The 19,132-nt window shown below is 40.6% G+C and overlaps 1 protein-coding gene and 1 long non-coding RNA gene across 3 annotated transcripts in view; one reads left to right on the top strand and one right to left on the bottom strand.

The window, feature by feature from the left end:
- Window positions 1–1,382: 1,382 nt before the first annotated feature.
- The window catches only part of RGS17 (regulator of G protein signaling 17), a 93,891-nt gene continuing 76,141 nt past the window's right edge, over window positions 1,383–19,132 (top strand). For both annotated transcript variants that reach the window (XM_030316624.1, XM_030316623.1), the window contains exon 1: window positions 1,383–1,621. The gene's annotated coding sequence lies outside the window, so the exon portion shown is untranslated. The remainder of the gene's footprint in view (window positions 1,622–19,132) is intronic.
- The window catches only part of LOC115514542, a 117,043-nt gene continuing 105,255 nt past the window's right edge, over window positions 7,345–19,132 (bottom strand). The window contains exon 7 of the long non-coding RNA XR_003969013.1: window positions 7,345–9,115. This is a non-coding gene — a long non-coding RNA (uncharacterized LOC115514542). The remainder of the gene's footprint in view (window positions 9,116–19,132) is intronic.

Below are 19,132 nucleotides of genomic sequence, written 5' to 3'. Positions count from 1 at the left end.
CAAGATCAGGACTGAAGATATAAATCTGGGAGGGACATAGAATTTGGGGCTGCTCAAACCATGACACTTTATTTTTTTCAACTTTTGTTTTGAAAACAACTTTGCATTTATCTTTTGCATCGTGGACCAATACTTTTGTAAAATCCAACAAAAATGAATCACTTTACAGATAAAATCAGACACAAAGGTACAACGGACTAATATGCTTGGATGCCAAGGCAATGTCAAATTATTGTGAAAGTTTCTAAATGTAACTCTCGGTTTCTATACTCCTCTCTCATTACAGACCAATAAGGAACAGCTTGCAGACCAACCCCAGTGGAGGGAATGCACTTTGAGAGCACTAACACTCAAAGCTATGATGTAGCTAGAGAAAGGAGGCCCTGGAGCAAACCCTGAGACCTATTTAACTCCTGTAGAGGTGAGGAGGGAGGAGGCCAGGAGGGTGTTCAGTATGGGAGCTTGAAATAACGCTAACACTGTTTGAATGTAGGAGAACACAAGTAATGGGAAATCACATATATTTACAAGTAATCAGTTTTAAGTAGGTATAAGAAAAAAGCCTAATCATTCCAGCCAGGAACTCACTCCTCTTCCCACAGATGTCACATCTCAAGAGAGACACCCGCTTCCCTAATTCACCCTCACAAACACTTCAATTTAATCATCAGAGATGCAATCTAGCGCTCATGATGCATTAAGCATCCAAAGCTTCTTCACTACCGAGCTGGGCTCCGCTAGCGAATGGAACAATTATCAGACCTGATAGCTACCTAGCTGTCCCCAAAGGATATTCCAAGCCCCTAGCATCAACACCTCTGTTAGTAATTCACGACTCTTGCCTTGTCATCGCCTTCTCTCACTCAAAACTCTGGCTCCAGTGGTCCAGACGCCCGAGACAGAATACATGCCCCAGACCAGATCTGAAATAATTCTTAAAGGCAAAAGGGTCAGATTTCTGGGTGCCGATGTCAACAAAGAACTCTTCATACAGTCGACTCCTTTGGGGCGCAAAACTTCCTTAACCCCCCACTTTCTTGAACCCTCCCGCAGGGACTGCTTCCCCTGGGACCCCACCGTTGCAGCGCTTTTTTCCCCTCCTAAAAGACACGCTTCTGGTTTCCAGCAGTCTCCTAAAGCGCACGAGAAAATAACGCGGGCTGCGGGCGAACGTGAAGTTGAGGGAGCCCAGGAGGCTGAGCCTCTCCAATCAAGGAAGGCTCCCAGGTCCGCGAGGCTCCGGCGAAGCTCCGCGCAGACCCCCGCACCGTGGGCGCGGCGCCGAGGCGAGCGCGGGGGCCGGGCCGCCGGGAGGGGCGGGGCCGTGACTCACGCGGCCGCGCGCCGGGGGAAGAAGCGGCACCTCGGGCCGAGCCGGGCGAGGGGCTGCGCCCGCCCGCGGGGCGCATGCGCGCTGCCGAGCGGCGCCCGCTCCCTCCCCGCCCACCCTCCCTCCTCCCCTTCCCCTCTCCCCTCCATCCTCGCCTCTCTCCCTCTCTCCTCGCCCGCTGGGTGCTGAAGTTGGGCGGATGGCAGCAAACCCGCTCCGCTAGAGGACCGAGCAGCCCAGCCTTGCGCCCCCGGACCCATCGGTGCGCTGCCCACACCTCCAGGCGACGGGGTAAGATGTTGCTTCTGAAACCGAGCGGTGCTAAGTAAATGACATCAAAATGTCTGCTTTGCACCGAGGGATGAATGTTTTAAAAGGTGGAGGCTGGGGGAGGTGAAGGTAAGAGGGGGCGGCGAGTGCAACCGCCGGAGCCCCGGCGGCGGTGGCTGCGGGCGCGGGGGTCTCGGCGCCGACCGCGGCGCCGCGGGAGGGAGCGGGGGCCGCGCCGCAGGTTTGGGAAGTTGAATCCCGCGTTGCTGCCACCGCGCGGTCCGCTCGCCGCCCTCCAGCTGCTGCGGAGGGGCTGGGCGAGCGTCCGGCCCGCCCGGGGAAGCCTCGGTCGGGTCCGCAGCGGAGAGCTGGGCGCCTTCGGGGAGCCGGCAGAGAGGGCCGGGGGCGGCAGAGACCCCGCGGGGGCGCGAGATCCTGCGGGATTTTTGTGGTCGTTTGTTAGAAAACCGAATGTGAAATTAACAGTGCCCGTTCGACCGATCACCTCGGGGTGGGTTTTTTTTTTTTTTTTTCCTTTCTTTGGGTAAATGCACTAACCAGGTGGGGAAGGTGTAAGCCTAAGGGATTGCAAAAATGCATACCTTGAGCGTCGGTCAGATATCTGAGTGGTGTGTGTGTATATGTGTGTGTGTGTGTGTGTGTGTGTGTGTGTGTGTGTGTGTGTATAGGGCGTGGGGGTCTCTTTTGTTCCTCCCCTCCCGTTAGTCGTAGGAAAGGGAGTTCTTGTGTGCACGGTTTAGGGTAGATTTCACAGGCACCGAGGGGACCAGGAGGAGGAACGCCCACCAACCCCTTCGCCTGTGTCCGGGTGGGTGTATCCGAGACTCCCCTGCTGGGGGTGATGGTGATTCTTTTTTTTGGGGATGGAATCACAGTTTAATAGCTATCTTCTCGCCAGCCTCCGTCCTCCTCTCCTCTTCTGGTGCTGCGGCAGAGACTGGATGCAGATACTCGGCCGTTTCCTCTTCTCCCTGCCTCCGGGTCTCCGTGAAAAATGTCGGAGGACTGGAGGATGGCGGAGGGACAGAGCTGGCCTCGGAAGCCGAGGAAGGGGGGATGCTCCCCGGGAGCGGGAGGCTCTTGGCAGTGCGTCCCGGGCAGCCCGCGCCAGCCTCGGGAGTCGCTGGGGGTCCTGGAGACTGAGAGGGGGGTCGCCTGGCCGAAAAGATGCCCGCTGTGCGGGGACCCGCCCTGCGTCCTCTGCCTCCATCCGGAGTCCCGGACGCTGCTCACCTGGGACAATCTTAGTCGCTCCGGGGAGACTGACCCTGGCTCCTTGGCAGAGTTTTCCTAAACCTCCCTGACCCTTCGAAAAATGCCTCCTTCTAAAAGAGTCTCTGGAAAGGTTTGTCTAGGGAACTTTGCAACCTTCCCATAGTTGTTGTTGTTGTTTTTTCCAATTTCCTTTTGGATTATTTTACAGGGAGATTATTTCCATCATGGGAAGCCTATCATAAATAATAGAGAGAAATCTAATAGTTTAGTTCCCGTTTAGAATAAACATTTCTGAGACTAGATATCATCTGCATTTCCGGCGTTCATACATACCGGTTTTCCGGGTAATGCATCCTTCCGAAATCATTTAATTGGAGAAAAGAGAAACAGTTTTTACTGTTGTAGTGGAAAATAATGTTTTCCTCCTGGTCGCATTATGGGTATTAAATAATTTTGGAAACTGAAACACTTTAATTTGTGTTGCTAAAGTCTCTAAGTAATAATAGCAGGTATCCATGAAATATACATTATAGCACTGATATCTAACACAAAGATGATTTGTACTCAGTTTAAATGAATGAGCAGTTCGACCTCCTTCAGTTAAGTTACTGTTATTAAGCCATTTCTTCTGTTAGCATGAACTAAAACAGTAATTAGTACACTCACTGGAGAGTAGATTTACTCAGTATTTTTGTAATCTTGAAAAACTGTAGTTAGAAAAACCATGGAAGGGTAGTTTACGATTTGTGGAGATGATAAAACAAGTGTTTATTATTATGAAAAGATCGGATGGTATCATGTATTAAATAGGATGAATCTCCATGGCAGTGACAGCTGATCTCAGAACTATGGACCCTTATCCTTCCTCCTAAATTTGTAGCCTTAAAGATTAAGAAAACCACCTAATATACAAACACATAAGGAATCTATTGTACCAACTTAGACCTTTTTTACTCTGGTTTCTCAATGATTCCTTGGTGTTTAATCCCCATGGAAGAGAATTAACAAGGAGATTTAATTTGCTGTCTGTGTTCAATTCTAAGGCATCCCAGGTTTTCCTTCGCAAATAGGTATCTCTTTGCTTTTAGGGATCTTCGTATAGGGTCTAAATTTATTTGAACTCAGTGTTGAAAATCTAAATTATTGTCATTCCTATGGACTTCCTATACTTTTGCTTAATGACATTCCTTAACATTTCCTACCACTAGGGCTTGGGACTTTGTAGACAAGGAGATATATGTATTTAATTATAATATATGTATTCTTACTCATTTGATCTTATTATAACAGTCACATAAAAGTAAATAACCTAAGTCTATATCGATAAAAATTCTGATTGACTCATAAATTAAAAAGTCAAAAAACATTTGCCTGTTAATCTACAACTGTAGAGACAGTGGCCTTCACATTAGAAGTCCATTTGCTGAAAGACATTCGCTTTTCCTGAAAAATGGAAGGTGGACATGGACAAGGAAGTATGGAGCCAAGAGGATGGAAATCCATCCAACTGCATTTCTGCTAAGAATCCTTCTGATGGTCCAACTCTGCTTCCTTAAAAATGAAAATACTGTACCACCCAGAAGGGCAAATGTGAGGACTAGTGTATAGCCTGTGGATGAGCATAGTGCTATGTGATATTAAAAACATTTTAGTTCAGGGGCGCCTGGGTGGCTCAGTCGGTTGAGCGTCCGACTTCGGCTCAGGTCACAATCTCGAGGTTTGTGAGTTCGAGCCCCGCGTTGGGCTCTGTGCTGACAGCTTGGAGCCTGCAGCCTGCTTCGGATTCTGTGTGTGTGTGTGTGTGTGTGTGTGTGTGTGTCTGCCCCTCCCCCACTCACACTCTGTCTCTCTTTTCAAAATAAATAACATTAAACTATATATATATATATAATATAATATATAACATTTTAGCTTATCTGACTAGTATAATTAGAGTAAAAGTATGAATGCATTGTAGAGCCTTCACATTTTATGACATTTATGGGGGGTGTCCTGGATCCTCAGGAATCCTATATGTTTTTAGGGAAAGATTAAAAAAAAAAAAAACCTAGATTATGTAGCCAGGACTTCCAGTGTTAAATTGACAGTCTTGGCCACCTTCTCTATCTCTTCCCATCTCTACTTATCCCCCAAAGACTTTCCCAATATCCAAAGAAAGTCCTTCAGCCTGGTCCTCCTACTATTGTGCCAACATCTAGCACAATACCTGGCAAAAGGTATGTGTTAAGCAAGTATTTCTTAAATGAATAAATTTTGCAGAATTGAGATGGCTCACAAAAGTCTTTGGGATTACACTTATAAAAGGAGTGCTCATGCTCATTACCCCATTAGTTTGAGTCCTAAAGATCCTGTTCATGGTCCCACATCTTGGGAGGAAGCAATTTTTAGAATCGTCATTTGTGAATCTGCATCTTTTTAATACAGCAGTTAAACTATGGATTTATTTTCAGATTATAAAAGCACTGTATGCTTATTTTAGATCCCCTAGAAAACACAGAAAAATATGTGAAACAGAAAATTAAAATTACCTGTGGGCAGAGACATGGACGTGGTGAGCAGGAACTTGGTCAAGCTGACCTTAGTTTATGTTCTGGTTTCTCCACGAAGAGCTTTGTCATTGTGGTAAGTTGCTTACCTGATCGGGGTCGCGGTTTCCTCAGATATACAACAGGGATAAAACCCATCTCCTAAAATTTTGCAAGCATAAATTTATTGCATGTATATAAGGTGCTAAACATATGCCTGGCATGTAGTAAGAACTTATAATTATCCCAATGCCTAAAGAATTGCTGTTGAAAATACGCAGTAGTTTACCACTAGGCATAATGTGTACTATTTTTTAAAGAAGTAGAATCACATTGTAGAACTTCATACTTACTTTAAAAAAAAATAATATTACTTGGTGTTTCCCAGGAAATTAAAAGTGGTATTTTAAAAAAAAAAACACTGGTATTTTAATACAATTTAGTGACTGCAAATAATTCACTTATGGATGTTTAATTTATTTAGTCATTGTTTTACTTTTAGATTTTATGTTATTTCCCATATTTTATTGTTGTAACTGAAGTACATCCTTATGCCTGGATTTTGTCTGTATATCTGTGTAGCATTTTTTTTTTTTTTGTCTAGGCTTGATGCTTAGAGCAACAACATACTATTACCAACATACTATCGTCTTTTGAAAAATCTTTGCTAACTTGATAAATGAAAATATTTTTCAAACTTTTATTTCTTTTGTTACTAATAATGCTAATAACTTTTTAACATGTCAAAAAGAAATTATTTTTTTCTTTTGGTCTTTAAGGATAGCTTGTTCAAGTCTTTTGCCTGTTTTTTCTCTTGGTATTCTGGTACATTTTTCTTATTCGTTTGAGTGCTAATGTTAATTTTAAATGTGGCAGAACACACAAAAAAGGAAGTGCTTAGTACCCAGAGGACATTTGGCAAAGACTACTGAGATGGTTGAGGCTGAACCAGACTTCAACTCAGCTTGAGTGGAGGAGACATCACCAAAATCTGGAGATGGATCAGCCACAGGATTCGGGCTGCTGTGGTGTCCATAATGTACGGTCACCTGCCACTGAACCTGGGCTTTCCAAAGTGTACAGTCCCTTTCAGAAGCCCAGAATCACTTAATAGTTAGGATCTGCTGTTTTTCTGCTTGGGCGCTATGCACGCGCGCACGCACACAGACACACACACATACACGTACACACACCTCACTACATGATAAGTTCCTGGATTTCATGCATTGTTTTTGTCAGTTGCCATGCTGTAGAACTTTGAGTTTTCCCGAGATAAAGGAAATTAAAGGGAAATATAAGCGTAGCTGGAGGTCATACAGGGCATTAATTGAAGTTTCTCATCAAAATGAAATCAATTAAGTTGAATTATACGACCATATCAGATTGGAATCTTATCTCAAATTTTCAGCTGGAGGTAAAATTTAAATATTTAAAAGGTGAGAATCTAATCTAGTCTCTTAATGAGTTCTATATAGTGTTTCACAAGATTCAGTGCTCTACTGAGCTCCTGGTTTTGACTTTTTAAATCCTATGACTTTTGACAAATTTGGTTTCAAAAACCTGAGTAGTTAGCTTGAAAAATCTGTGAAGTCCCTTAGATATGAAACTACCTGAAAAGGGTAAACTTTTATGTTACTGCTGGTGCCCCTTCATCAAATATAGTAAAACCTCAGTAAAAAAGATTCAACAAACTTGGAATTTATAGAATGGGAAGGCCCCAATAGGAAAAGCAGTAAGTTGTGGTAGAACAGGAAATCTTGTTTCAAATAAAACTAGATTTGAATTCTTGCTCTACTCTTTACTAGATGTGCAAGTTTTTTCATGAAATTATATAAATGTTTCATACTTGAAATTCTAGCATGAGTAATAAACATCTAAAATCTCTCTGAATTTCTTAAACTTTGTGTTTGAGATTTTTTTAAAATATCTGTGTCAATAAATATAATTTTATTACAGACAATGAATGTAGTTCCAAAGCAAATATTTACTTCCTGGATTAGGTCACAGGCTTTTCATAGTACCGCTGATTGTCTATTGAATACAAAGGTTAGAATTCAAGAGCCATGACAGTACAATAAAACAGACACCACCCAGGGAAATTATGACAGAAATGAATGACAGGTAAGTGTTTATTTCATTTCTTCAATTTCTCAGGTCTCCAAATGGTATCGTGAGTTAAAAATCCAGTGAAAACCCTTCTGTCGAAGTTGACAACACTGTCCTCTGTTTCTAGTCTCAGTGAGAGGCTGGGGCTTGGTTTTGGTAAATTATGGAAGGCTATCTGATCTGGAGATTTTAGGAGTCAGTTTTGGTTCTAGGAAAACCAACCCATGTCTCCACCCCATTTCTCTCATGTCTTCCACTTTTTCAGGCTTCAGTTAGTCAAAATCAACAAATATTTGAAAGTCTGCTATCTGAAAAGTGGTAATCTGTGTGATTTAATTTAGAAGATGTAAAAAAGCATGTGGAAACTTGCCCTTGAAAGAAAGAGACTTGTTTAAAGCAGAGAAGGTAATTCTTTTTGGAATGAGCCCGGATTTGGGATTCAAATAACCAGAGATTTAGCCTTAACCTTGTTGAGCCTTGGTATCATCATCTATAAAATTGAAGACCTGATAGTATATACCTCAAAAATGTGGAAGTATTAAGTGAAATGATGTCTGTAAAAACGTTTCCAATGTTGGCAATGACTATGCAAGTGTTAGACATTGTACTAGAGTTAGATAATTTAAACTAATCCAAGAAGCATCATGTAGATGATGAGTACTTGAAGGGATTTTAATTTCTTGCCAGTATTGTCTTAACTACTGGGTCCTTATTACGTTGAAGTTATTCTCTGTGGTTTGCTGTGTTATCCTTTCCTGACCAGCTTGTTTAACCAACCGGTTAAATGAACAGCCTATTCATAATAAACACTGTTGAGTACCTACTACATGCCACACTCTGTGATAAGATTTTTGGATGCAGAAATTAATTAAACGTGCCCCTTTCTATAAGGACTTATATATAAAATTCTTCAGCTTACTGGTTTTGCTTCTATCTAGTGAGCACTGACCATTGTGTTTACAAGGCACAACTAAATACAAGGTGGAAGTAATGAGTAAGGATCTCCTTAGGATTTAGCAGTTTTAGGCTAATTGACCTCAAAGTGAAGATTTCTCTACCCTGATGAAAGCAGAGACTCAGATAAGAGGAAGGGAAAGCAGGAATGGTTCTGGCTGGTGGATGATGTAACCACCACCTCCACAATCCAAACAACAAAAGACTGGAAGCTTAATACTCTTTGTGAATCCACCCCAACTCCCATTTCTCCCTCATTAACATAAAAAAATGTCTATACACATCTATACTGTGCCTTTTCCCCTCCTCACTTAAAAATTACCCTGGATGATCATCAAAATATAAATTAAGGTATATTAAAATGTTGGGGGAGGGGTGAGAAAAGGGAATCAGAGAGAGTGATACCATAGATCCATATTTCCTGTGCAATAAAAATATCATAAAATTTCTCCTGATACTATTGACATTCCTTCTTTGATAAAATTTTTATAACATAGTTAATTGAAATGAAATCCAGAACACTCTTTTCAGATTAAAAAAAAAAGTTACATTTGATTTTGGAGAAAGAAAACCATCTTCAACACGTACTTACTGAAATTATTAGGGTAATCTCTTCATCTAGCAACTAGATGTATCCTGATCTAGGAAGATTTGATATCATTTATAACATCGGGGTAGAGACTTCAAATCCTCCCTAGAAAAAGATGAAAAGACAGTTAACTTGCCTATGCACAGTAATGAAAGACATTAACATTATGATGAATTAACTTGAAGGTAAGCTAAACCCTCATTTCAGCCACTGAATTTAACTTGCTTGTCACTAAACCTTCATCTGGGCTGCTAATAAGTAACTATATGTGATAATTTGAGATTTGAACTTATTTCTCTCTCAATTTATTTCTACTCAGCACTACCATACCATACACAATTTTCCTGTGCCCTATGAGTTTAGATGATCAAGACTTACCTAAAAGCAAAGGAAAATCCAGTGCTCTTTATGAGGGTATTAAGACAGAGACATGGTATAAAGCAATACAGTGACCTATATAACTCACAAACTTATCCCCAACTAAATGCTATATTTTGAATTGGAGTATTAAATACTCTGATGTAAATTAGAGTATTAGATATTCCAGTGTGAATTGCAGTATTATTTTTTTCCCTACCTACTGTGTGGGTGAAACGTGACGTTTGACTTCCCTTTTTCTCTCTTTTTATTATAATTGGTATGATTGGTAATATAAGTAGTATTTCTAAATAGGTATATTGAAGAGAAAGGAGTAGCAATTCTTTTTGTACACCTAACATTTTATAGAAAATAGGTGTGTAGGGGCGCCTGGGTGGCGCAGTCGGTTAAGCGTCCGACTTCAGCCAGGTCACGATCTCGCGGTCCGTGAGTTCGAGCCCCGCGTCAGGCTCTGGGCTGATGGCTCAGAGCCTGGAGCCTGCTTCCGACTCTGTGTCTCCCTCTCTCTCTGCCCCTCCCCCGTTCATGCTCTGTCTCTCGCTGTCCCAAAAATAAATAAACGTTGAAAAAAAAATTTAGAAAATAGGTGTGTACGTTATTTTATATAATTTTAGGATAGTTACATAATTTTTGCCTGAAACTTAAGACCCAGCAAGCACTCAAATATTAAATCTGTCAGGAAAATAAAATAAAACAAAGCCACCCTGCTGTTTTATTCTCTCCTGGTAGTGAGGAATAAACTGGCCTGATTTTCGTATCTCTGTTAGTTTATGAGTAAATAATATTGGCAATTTTGATTCAAGCCACTAGAGCCCATGTTTTAACCTGCTCATGTCCAGTAATCTAAGTTTTTGCTGTTGAAGAAATATTTTAGACTAAATTATCTTTAGTAAATCCAATGCCTAATGACCCAACTATAGTTGTATAAATGCTGGATTTAGTTGAAGGTATACTTATATATGATTTTTTAATGCCAATAACCAAGAGGTAGAGAATCCTTACACACGGTATTGTCTTCACAGTTTAATATTTTGAAGAGGTAACTTTCTGTGTCAGTGTCTGACTGTATGTGTGTGTTTCCTCTTTTTGTCTGTGGGTTGATATGAGAAAACAATGGACCTGATGCCTTTGTAATCATAGCCAGGCATTTAGGAAGAAAATATGCACACTGTAGAATACCAAGGGAAGAACCAATGAGATAAGAAGGAAAGTCAGGTAAAAGGAAGACTGGGCTCAGCAAACAAGACTATTAGCTAAAAACTCATTATATCTTAAAGTATAATACCATTCAATACATTATTATGTAATTCCGCTATATTATGTAACCACTTCCAATTTTGTGAATTCATGTGACCTGATCTTAAGAAGGTAATTTTTTTTCATTAATTCAGTAATTTCATTGACTGAACATCTGAGTAATGCAAGTGGTGTTTTATGATGTAGAATTTCATTAAATAAATGTTAATTCCAGGAAGGAAAAAATGTGAAGCACTTTTCTTGACCTGATAAGAGGTTATGTTGAATAGTTAAAAATTCTTCTAGGTAATACCAAAATTCACTCACATTTATAAAAAAAAAAATCTCCAGATTTTTCTTTTTAAATATAACTACTCCTAAGTCCATCTTATATAAATCAGTTTTATTTTTATATAAGAGACCTTTGCATTTTGGTTGAAAATACCAGCAATGAATAAATACACATGTTCAGCTTTGTTTTATTGAGCAGTAGGGCAATGCAATGACTTCATGACCAAACTATTTAAGATTTTGAAGGGAGTGGCAAGTGTGCTTGGAGAAGATTCTCTGCTCATTATCATTGCAATTATTTTTAAGGGAATGTAGATTTTTTTATGGTTTAGTAGGATCACCAAAGGTGATCAGTGATGCTGCTCGTTACAAACAAAATCAACTTTGACACTTAGTGTGCTGGCCTCTGACCACCAGCCCTGGGAATTCTAGCCTGGTTAAATCTCAGGGAAGAGGAAAGAGTTCTTGTGCTTGAGGGTAGAGCCCACAATTTGAAAAATGTAATCAGAGGCAGGCGGGAATAATGGAGACTGCTCTTTTGGGGCATCTGTAAATATGACGGGTGTGGGTCTGATTTTCCAAGTGTTTGCATTAGATTGCCAAGTTTTCTTCAGGTTCAGCTAGTCATTAGTTTCAGTTTTTGTTGTTGTTGTTTCCTGCCTCCTCATTTGTAATTACTGCAACTAAATTAGAGCCCTATTCTGTATCTGAGAATAGTAAAATGAAATAAGCCATAGCTAAGATGTAAGGAGCTTAAAGAGCAGTTGAAAAAAGAAATATGTATGCATATTGCTATTCCTCTTCTATTCTAGGAGAGACACAAAGTGCATGAGAACTCAGGAACTTTAGACTAACTTTTGATGGACAGACCCAGGATCTGGCACAAGTTTCATAGAGGTTGTGACATTTTCTCAAGTTACTGAAAGATAGAATTCTAACAAGCAAACAAAGGCCTTCCAGGCTCAAAGACAATGTAAATAAAGGTGCAGAACTTGAAAAATACTTTGTGGCACAGTTTCCCAGAAGTATATAGTACATGCAGGAAATCATAGGATGATAAGACCAGAAAGGAGACAGACACCGGTGGGCATTGACATCAGTGTGGGGAGGAATGCAGGGTCAGAGCTGTCTTCATCAGGTCTACACAGCGGGGAGCTGGAGGGAAGCAGCTATCCAGGTGAGAAAAGCTGAACCTAGACTGGGAAACAGAGAAAGGCCCAGCCTGAGGCAGTAGGAAGATGACATTGTGAGAACATGTTCAACTCCCAGCCTTCACGACTTGGTCACCAATGACATTTAGAAGATGTAAAAGGAACCTCAAGGCCAACGTGAAGGATTTGAGCCTATGTGTCTGGGTAGTACAGGTACAATTAAGAAATAGTTTGTTGTACCCATCAGAATTCTAGGAGCTGTTGAGTAGGCTGTTGGTTAAAAGCCTGGTTGATTCTGTAGGCAGGTCTCCTCTTAGGCTAGGTCAGCACAGGCCCATAGTATCTAGAATGAAGCTGGTGACAGTTCTGTTCTGCATATTCAAACCACAACTGGAATGTTATTTTGAATTTCTTTCCTCTGGACACCATAGTTAAAGGTTTGCAATACAGATGGTAAAATTAACAAAATCCGTTGTTCATGTGAGAAGTGATTGGAGGAGGGGCACCTGGGTAGCTCAGTTGGTTAAGCATCTGACTCTTGGTTTCAGCTCAGGTCTTGATCTCAGGGTCATGAGATCAAACCCTACATTGGGCTCAGCACAGAGTATGGAGGTTGCTTGGGATTCTTCTCTCTGCCCCTCCCTGCTCATTCTTTCTCTTTTTTCTCCCTCTCTCTCTTTCTCTCTCTCTCAAAATAAATAAATAAATAATTTATTTATAATAAATAAATACACTTAAAAAGTGTATAAGAATAAATACACTTAAAAAGCCTGGGTGGCTTAGTCAGTTAAGCATCCAACTTTGGCTCAGGCCACAACCTCACGGCTCATGAGTTCAAGCCCTATGTCGGGCTCTGCATTGTGGAGCCTGCTTGGAATTCTCTCTCCTCTCTCCTCTCTCTCTCTCTCTCTCTCCCTCTCCCTCTCCCTCCCTCAAAATAAATGAATAAACTTAAAGAAAGTGATTGGAGGCACTTTTACTTTCTGAACCTGAAACAGAGTAGCTCCCCTAGAGAATATGTGTATGTCACCATTTGGAGGAGACTCATGTGAATAATTAGATTAATTAAAAATTGCCCCAGTGATATAATGTGAATAATAAAGCCACATGGCAGAGTTGTAAAGAGATAATATGTGCAGTGGCCCTGGCACATGTTTGGTATTCAGTCCATCTTAGCTCTTAATGTTACACTTAAGAATGGCATCAGAGGGGCACCTGGACGGCTCGGTCTGCTGAGCTTCTGACTCTTGGTTTCAGCTCAGGTCATGATCTCACAGTTCATGAGTTTGAGCCTCTCATTGGGCTCTCAGTGCAGAGCCTGCTTGGGATTTGCTCTCTCCCTGTCTCTTTTTGTTCCTCCCCCCTCTTTCTGTACTCTCTCTCTCTTCTCCCTCAAAATGAGTAAATTTAAAATAAAGAATAGTATTAGAACTGGCAGGCACATGTCATAGAAATAGATTTTTCCATCCTACTGGAAACAATAAAAAAAAAATTTATGTTTATTTATTTTGAGAGAGAGAGAGAGCAGGAGAGGGGCAGAGAGAGAGGGAGAGAGAATCCAAGTAAGCTCTGCACTGTCAGTGTGGAGCCCAGAGCAGGGCTTGAACTCAGGAACTGTCAGATCATGACCTGAGCTGAAACCAAGAGTCGGACGCTCAACTGACCAAGCCACCCAGGCGTCCCTTGGAAACAACTTTTTAATGGTCAAAACCGGCTTAGTTAGATGGGCTGCTTTAAAAGGCGATAAGGTTGCCATCAAATGCTTGGTGGAAGCATTTGCAAAGATGGCAAATCTTGCCAAAGGTGGCGCCCTTGGCCTAGATGTTATGGAGGAGATTTAAGGGTTGGGAGGGTAAAAGAACCACAGGGCCTCATTCTGACTCCGATGTTCAAGTGGTTCCAGGGAGTTTGGAATGTGAACTCAGGAGAGAGGCTGAGGCTAGAAGTACAATTTGAAAATCTTTTACTTAGAAGCAGCAGTGGTAGGTGATTGCCAAGAAAAAAAGTGTAGACAGGAGTGAAAGCCTGGAGGAGAATCCTGAAGTATATCTGCATTGAGTGGGCAGGAGGGAAAAGGAGGAAACTGAAGTGCACACACATGTACACACACACACACACGTACACACACATGAACATACATACACGTGCACACATGCACACAAACACATTCATACATAAGATGGTCAGAATAAAAAAATGTGTTAAAAGGAAAATGAAGGCACTGTAGTCTGCCAGGAAACCAACTTTCTTTAACCAACTTTCTTCATATTTATAGTAATCTTCCCAAAAGAGATTGGAAAAGGGAGACAGGTTCATAAGGGACGAGCAACTGGGTTATGTCTTGTGGCAGAGACGGTAAGACTGGGACCAAGGCAACACGTGAGATTTTGCAATGAGGAAGTTGCTTGTGAGTGTCCAGAAGGCACTGGTGATTAATAACTTATACATCATCTATTTCCGAAAGGTCTGAGGCAGCTTAAATAAAAGCACTTTCACAAAGGGGAACGAAAATGAAACAAAATGAAGATAAGAGGCCACAAAGAGAAATAAATGGGGAGGGGGTGAACATGCCACAAAACACGGACAGGGCTGTTATTGTAGCAGGGACACTAGGTTTTAACTCTGAGATCCCAGCAGCCAAAACGAAAGGGTTGAAGGACAGGTTACCTATAACTCATTGCTTAATGAAAGGAAACCATTATTCGGAAGAAGTTTTATTTCCTGGCATTAAATCCTATGAAGGGTATATATTCCACAATGAAGAGTATATTGTATGAAGAGTATATTCTTAGATAAGGAAAAGTGACACACTTCACTATGAGGTCATCAGTGTTTCTGCTCAAAGATGATGCAGGCTTGCTTTGAATTGCTGTTTCTCTTTTAAACCCTTGAAGGTCACATAGATAGCATTAAGTCTGTGAAAGACTAGTTGGACATCTAAATACTCCTGGGTCTGAAAACAGCATTTAGGACAGCATTCGAGAGGAGGACATCCTAGATGAGGGGAAGCAGAGTAGTTCCGGGGACGTGAGGGCAAAGAGGGCACTAAGCGCCTTACAACCTCATGTCCTTTGCATTTGCCATTCCCTCTGCTTGAAAAACTCTCCCTTGATCCTTCCCATCATTTAGGTTTCAGTTCACAGGTCACCTCTCCAAAGAGACCTTTTCTGGACTCTGCCTGATGTTACTGCTCTCATAAATTATCAGTCTCCTTCATCCCATATGGCAGAATCTAAGCTAGTACCCTGAACAATGCCAGTAACAGAACAGGTGCTCAGCATGTTGAAGGGATGAATGTTTTGTGGATGGGGAAATTCATTGATCAGGTTTCTAAGAGGTGGAGCCTAAGAGGGAAGAACACAGAGTTGTGGATAATTCCCTTTTCTCTCTCTTTGGATAAGATTATTTACTGTTGTTACCCATTTACATTATGAAGAGTGTCTTCCAAAGTGTCTTATGCTATGTTAGCATAAATAGTGTAGCAGGAGTCTTTCAAAGAGTAATTAGCTATTAGGTACAATTCCTTCCATGATCCCTCCTGACAGCTGTCCTGTTAAATGTGTGTGTGTGCACGTGTGTAAGGAATGCATGGTGTGTGTGGCAAAAAGAATGCATCAAAATTGTCTAAAACGTAAATCAAGTCACAGACACACAAATAGAAAAGTAGAGGTGCCCAGTGAGAGAAGACCCTTAGTATTGGGGAGGAAATTGGAAGCAACTCTTGGGAGACTGGAACCAGCATAGGAGGGGAGCAGCGAATGCTTCCAGTCAGAACTAGTTGTTTGAGAGAACTGTGGAGAGAACTAAGTGGGGGAGGGGAGCAGCCTCAGGTGGGAAGCTGAGCCAACATTTATTTTGGCTATGGAGAGGACTACATTTGTTGGCAGTGAGAAGCAAAATTATCAATGGAGAAGTTTTTTTTTTTTTTAAACATTTATTTATTTTGAGACAGAGAGAGACAGAGCATGAATGGGGGAGGGTCAGAGAGAGAGGGAGACACAGAATCTGAAACAGGCTCCAGGCTGTGAGCTGTCAGCACAGAGCCCGACGCGAGGCTCAAACTCACGGACTGCAAGATCATGACCTGAGCCGGAGTCGGATGCTTAACCGACGGAGCCACCCAGGTGCCCCATCAATGGAGAAGTTTGAGGGAAAAGGCCATAGACTTTTCTGGAGCACTAATTTCATTCGTTCTTGAGAATTTAAAATATTTCTATATCAAAATAAAAACAAATATAATATTATTTATTCATTCAATCAACTATGGTGGTTGGAAGAAATTTTGATTATTTAGCCCTATTTTGAGCTTTGCCTCCAGAATCCAAGGTAAAGTTAGTAGTTCGAAGGTATAGTGGAATTTCCCCAAGGTTATGGGCAGGCAAGGGATTTTAGAACCGTGTAGCATCATAAGCTCAAAAGTCACCTTGAAACCACCTGAGTCTACAGAATTAATGGGTTCTTTTTCCCGTCTCCTCATCACTAATATTTTAACTCGTAGCCAGAAGAAAGATGTTGTGGGACAACGCTTACAAATTGGGTTTTCTCTAATGGCTTTACTGGAGGCATCCAAAATGACAAAAAAAAAAAAAAAATGTTTGCAGCCTAGAATAAAAAATTCTCCCATCTAGTTTTCCTTCTATGCTGAATGAGGAGTTTTAATCGTAATATTGTGTATTAATTAATGAAATGTTTGGTTGTTAAGCAAGTAAACAGAGACTTTCCTAATTATTATTTGTTAAATCATTCCACATGGGGATGTCCAGTCTAGTAAGTATTGCCTTTGGGTAATGAGCAAAAGTAAATTCTCATAGTTTCAACTGAGTAAGAATGCAAGTTTAAAAAATGAAATTAGTGTTAAAAAAAATAATCACCTCAAAACCTCGTTGGGAAAGCTAGTCTTTTGAATGCAAAATGAAATAAGGTGGGCTTTCATATATGTGCATTCTTTTATTTGAAGGCAGAACAGTGAACTGTCATTCAAAAGTAGGGAATAAACAGGAAATTGAAGTTCAGATAATAAAAATGAAAGGAAGAAATCATTGTTTAACTGCAAACCTTTCAAACTACAAAGCAGCAGCTATATTCATAATCTGAAATATATTGTTGTTTGTAACACTGCACTGCATTTGGCTTTTTATTTTTTTTTATAATTTGTTTTAATTTTAAAGAGAGAGAATGTGTGGGTGCATGGGGGAGGGGCAGAGGGAGAGAGGGAGAATCTTACACAGGGCTTGGTCTCAGGACCCTGAGATCATCACCTGAGCTGATCAAGAGCCAGATACTCAACCAATGGAGCCACCCAGGCACCCCTGCATTTTGGCTTTTATAGGAATAATCTGAGGATGAAGAATAAGTGATTTGGGGAAAAGGTTGTAAGTAAAAATATATCGTGAGTGATTGAGAAACAAATTTTGTGCATGGCGCCACCCAGTAAAGTTTCTCTTTTAACAAATACTTACTGAGCACGTACAATGTTCCAGGTACTGTTCTGAGAGATTCAGATTTGTTAGAGAACAAAGCATACAAAAAACTGCCTGCCTCCATGAGCCATATATGTTTGATCTTTGATTTTTTTTAATAGACTCAGAGGGAATCATTTGTAAAGCACTTGGGATCCTTTATAAAGCAGGGCTATCAAGAAATATATATGTATTTTCTTTACATGTATATATTCCTTATATATGTATATATTCTCTACATATATGCTCTTAACTCCTCTATTCTGTGCAAATGCTTGAGGCTAAATGGGGGTGTACCAAAGATTGGAATATAATGTGAATTTTCTAGACCTTAATTCTTTTGAAAATTAACATGACTTGATATCAGTTTATTTCAAACCAGTATATTGTACCACTACAAATGTCGTCATCGCAGGTCAGAAAATACTGGAACGAGAGGTCAGAGGAAGGAGATTGCGTTCTCTTGGCTTCTCTCATCCAAGGTAGTATATGATAGAACTGATAGCATCCAAAGTTCTGGCACAAGGGGGAGAAGTGAGCTCATTTTTCTTAGACTATCAATCTGACTTCCCTCCAGGATTTTCCCAGGAATGAGCTGCCAGTTTTGTCTTCATCCCTTAGCTGGTCCTTGCATTTGTCTGCCAAACTTGCTTCCCAATGCTCTATGCTCTGAGGTACATTTCAGAGACTTTAGAGCTTAATTAACTGAAGTAGAAGAATTCTGAGGTACGTCAGAAAATTCAGATCACATTTAACAGAGGTGGAAAGCCAAAAGGAATACGTTCCTGAAATCATATTTAGGCAGTAAGATAGGAATGCAGTTTTATTGTGTCAAGCTCTTGGAAAAATTATGTATGGAAGCTGTATAATGTGTAGAGCCAGGATGGGAGTGAAATGAATGAAAATGAATAAAGCTGTAAAAGAGAAAAGGCGGAGGCAGCTTAAAATTTTAAGGAAGGATGTGGTCCTTTTTTTTTTTTTTTTTTCCTCTGGATAGGTGTTATCCTATGACTGACATGTACTCAAAGTTTCCAGTTATGTTATAGGAGAAGCAGTATTTCCTAGAAGAAATGGTCTGGAGCAACCTGAGTGCCTGTGATTTGTCTCGGTTCATAATGACACATACAGAATCACAGGATGGCTTTGTTTTCAAGGATGACACTGAAGCAAGAAATGATGAATTATCAGGAGCTGTTAGGGATTTGATTGTTGTCAGGGGGAAATGAAGGAAAGAAGTCTGAATGTGTTCCTGGAAGAATAAGTAAGTGTAGCTAATGCTCTGATTGCTATTTTATTTGTATTTCAATGATGGACTTGTGGAGACATTATGAATATTCCACTTGTGATAATTTAAGGCTAAACAAAGCGAGTGATATTTTTACAGCTGAGACTTTAAAAATATTTTTTTAAAGTTATGTGTTGTCTGGATGGGATGAAAATTTGATTATCCGAGTGCCTGATGATAGAAAATATAGACTTTAGGAAGCTTATTTTGTACTTGTAATTTGGCTTATGCAAATAGGACGAAAAATTCATTATAGAATTTATTTAGTTTCACTTCAAAGAACAATTAAAGGCTTCATGGTGAAATGAAATCAATTTAAATA

This window comes from Lynx canadensis, chromosome B2, assembly GCF_007474595.2.
Source record: "Lynx canadensis isolate LIC74 chromosome B2, mLynCan4.pri.v2, whole genome shotgun sequence".
Taxonomy (NCBI): domain Eukaryota; kingdom Metazoa; phylum Chordata; class Mammalia; order Carnivora; family Felidae; genus Lynx; species Lynx canadensis.
The sequence above is the reverse complement of the archived record's forward strand: the minus strand, read 5'-3'. Positions and strand labels throughout refer to the sequence as shown.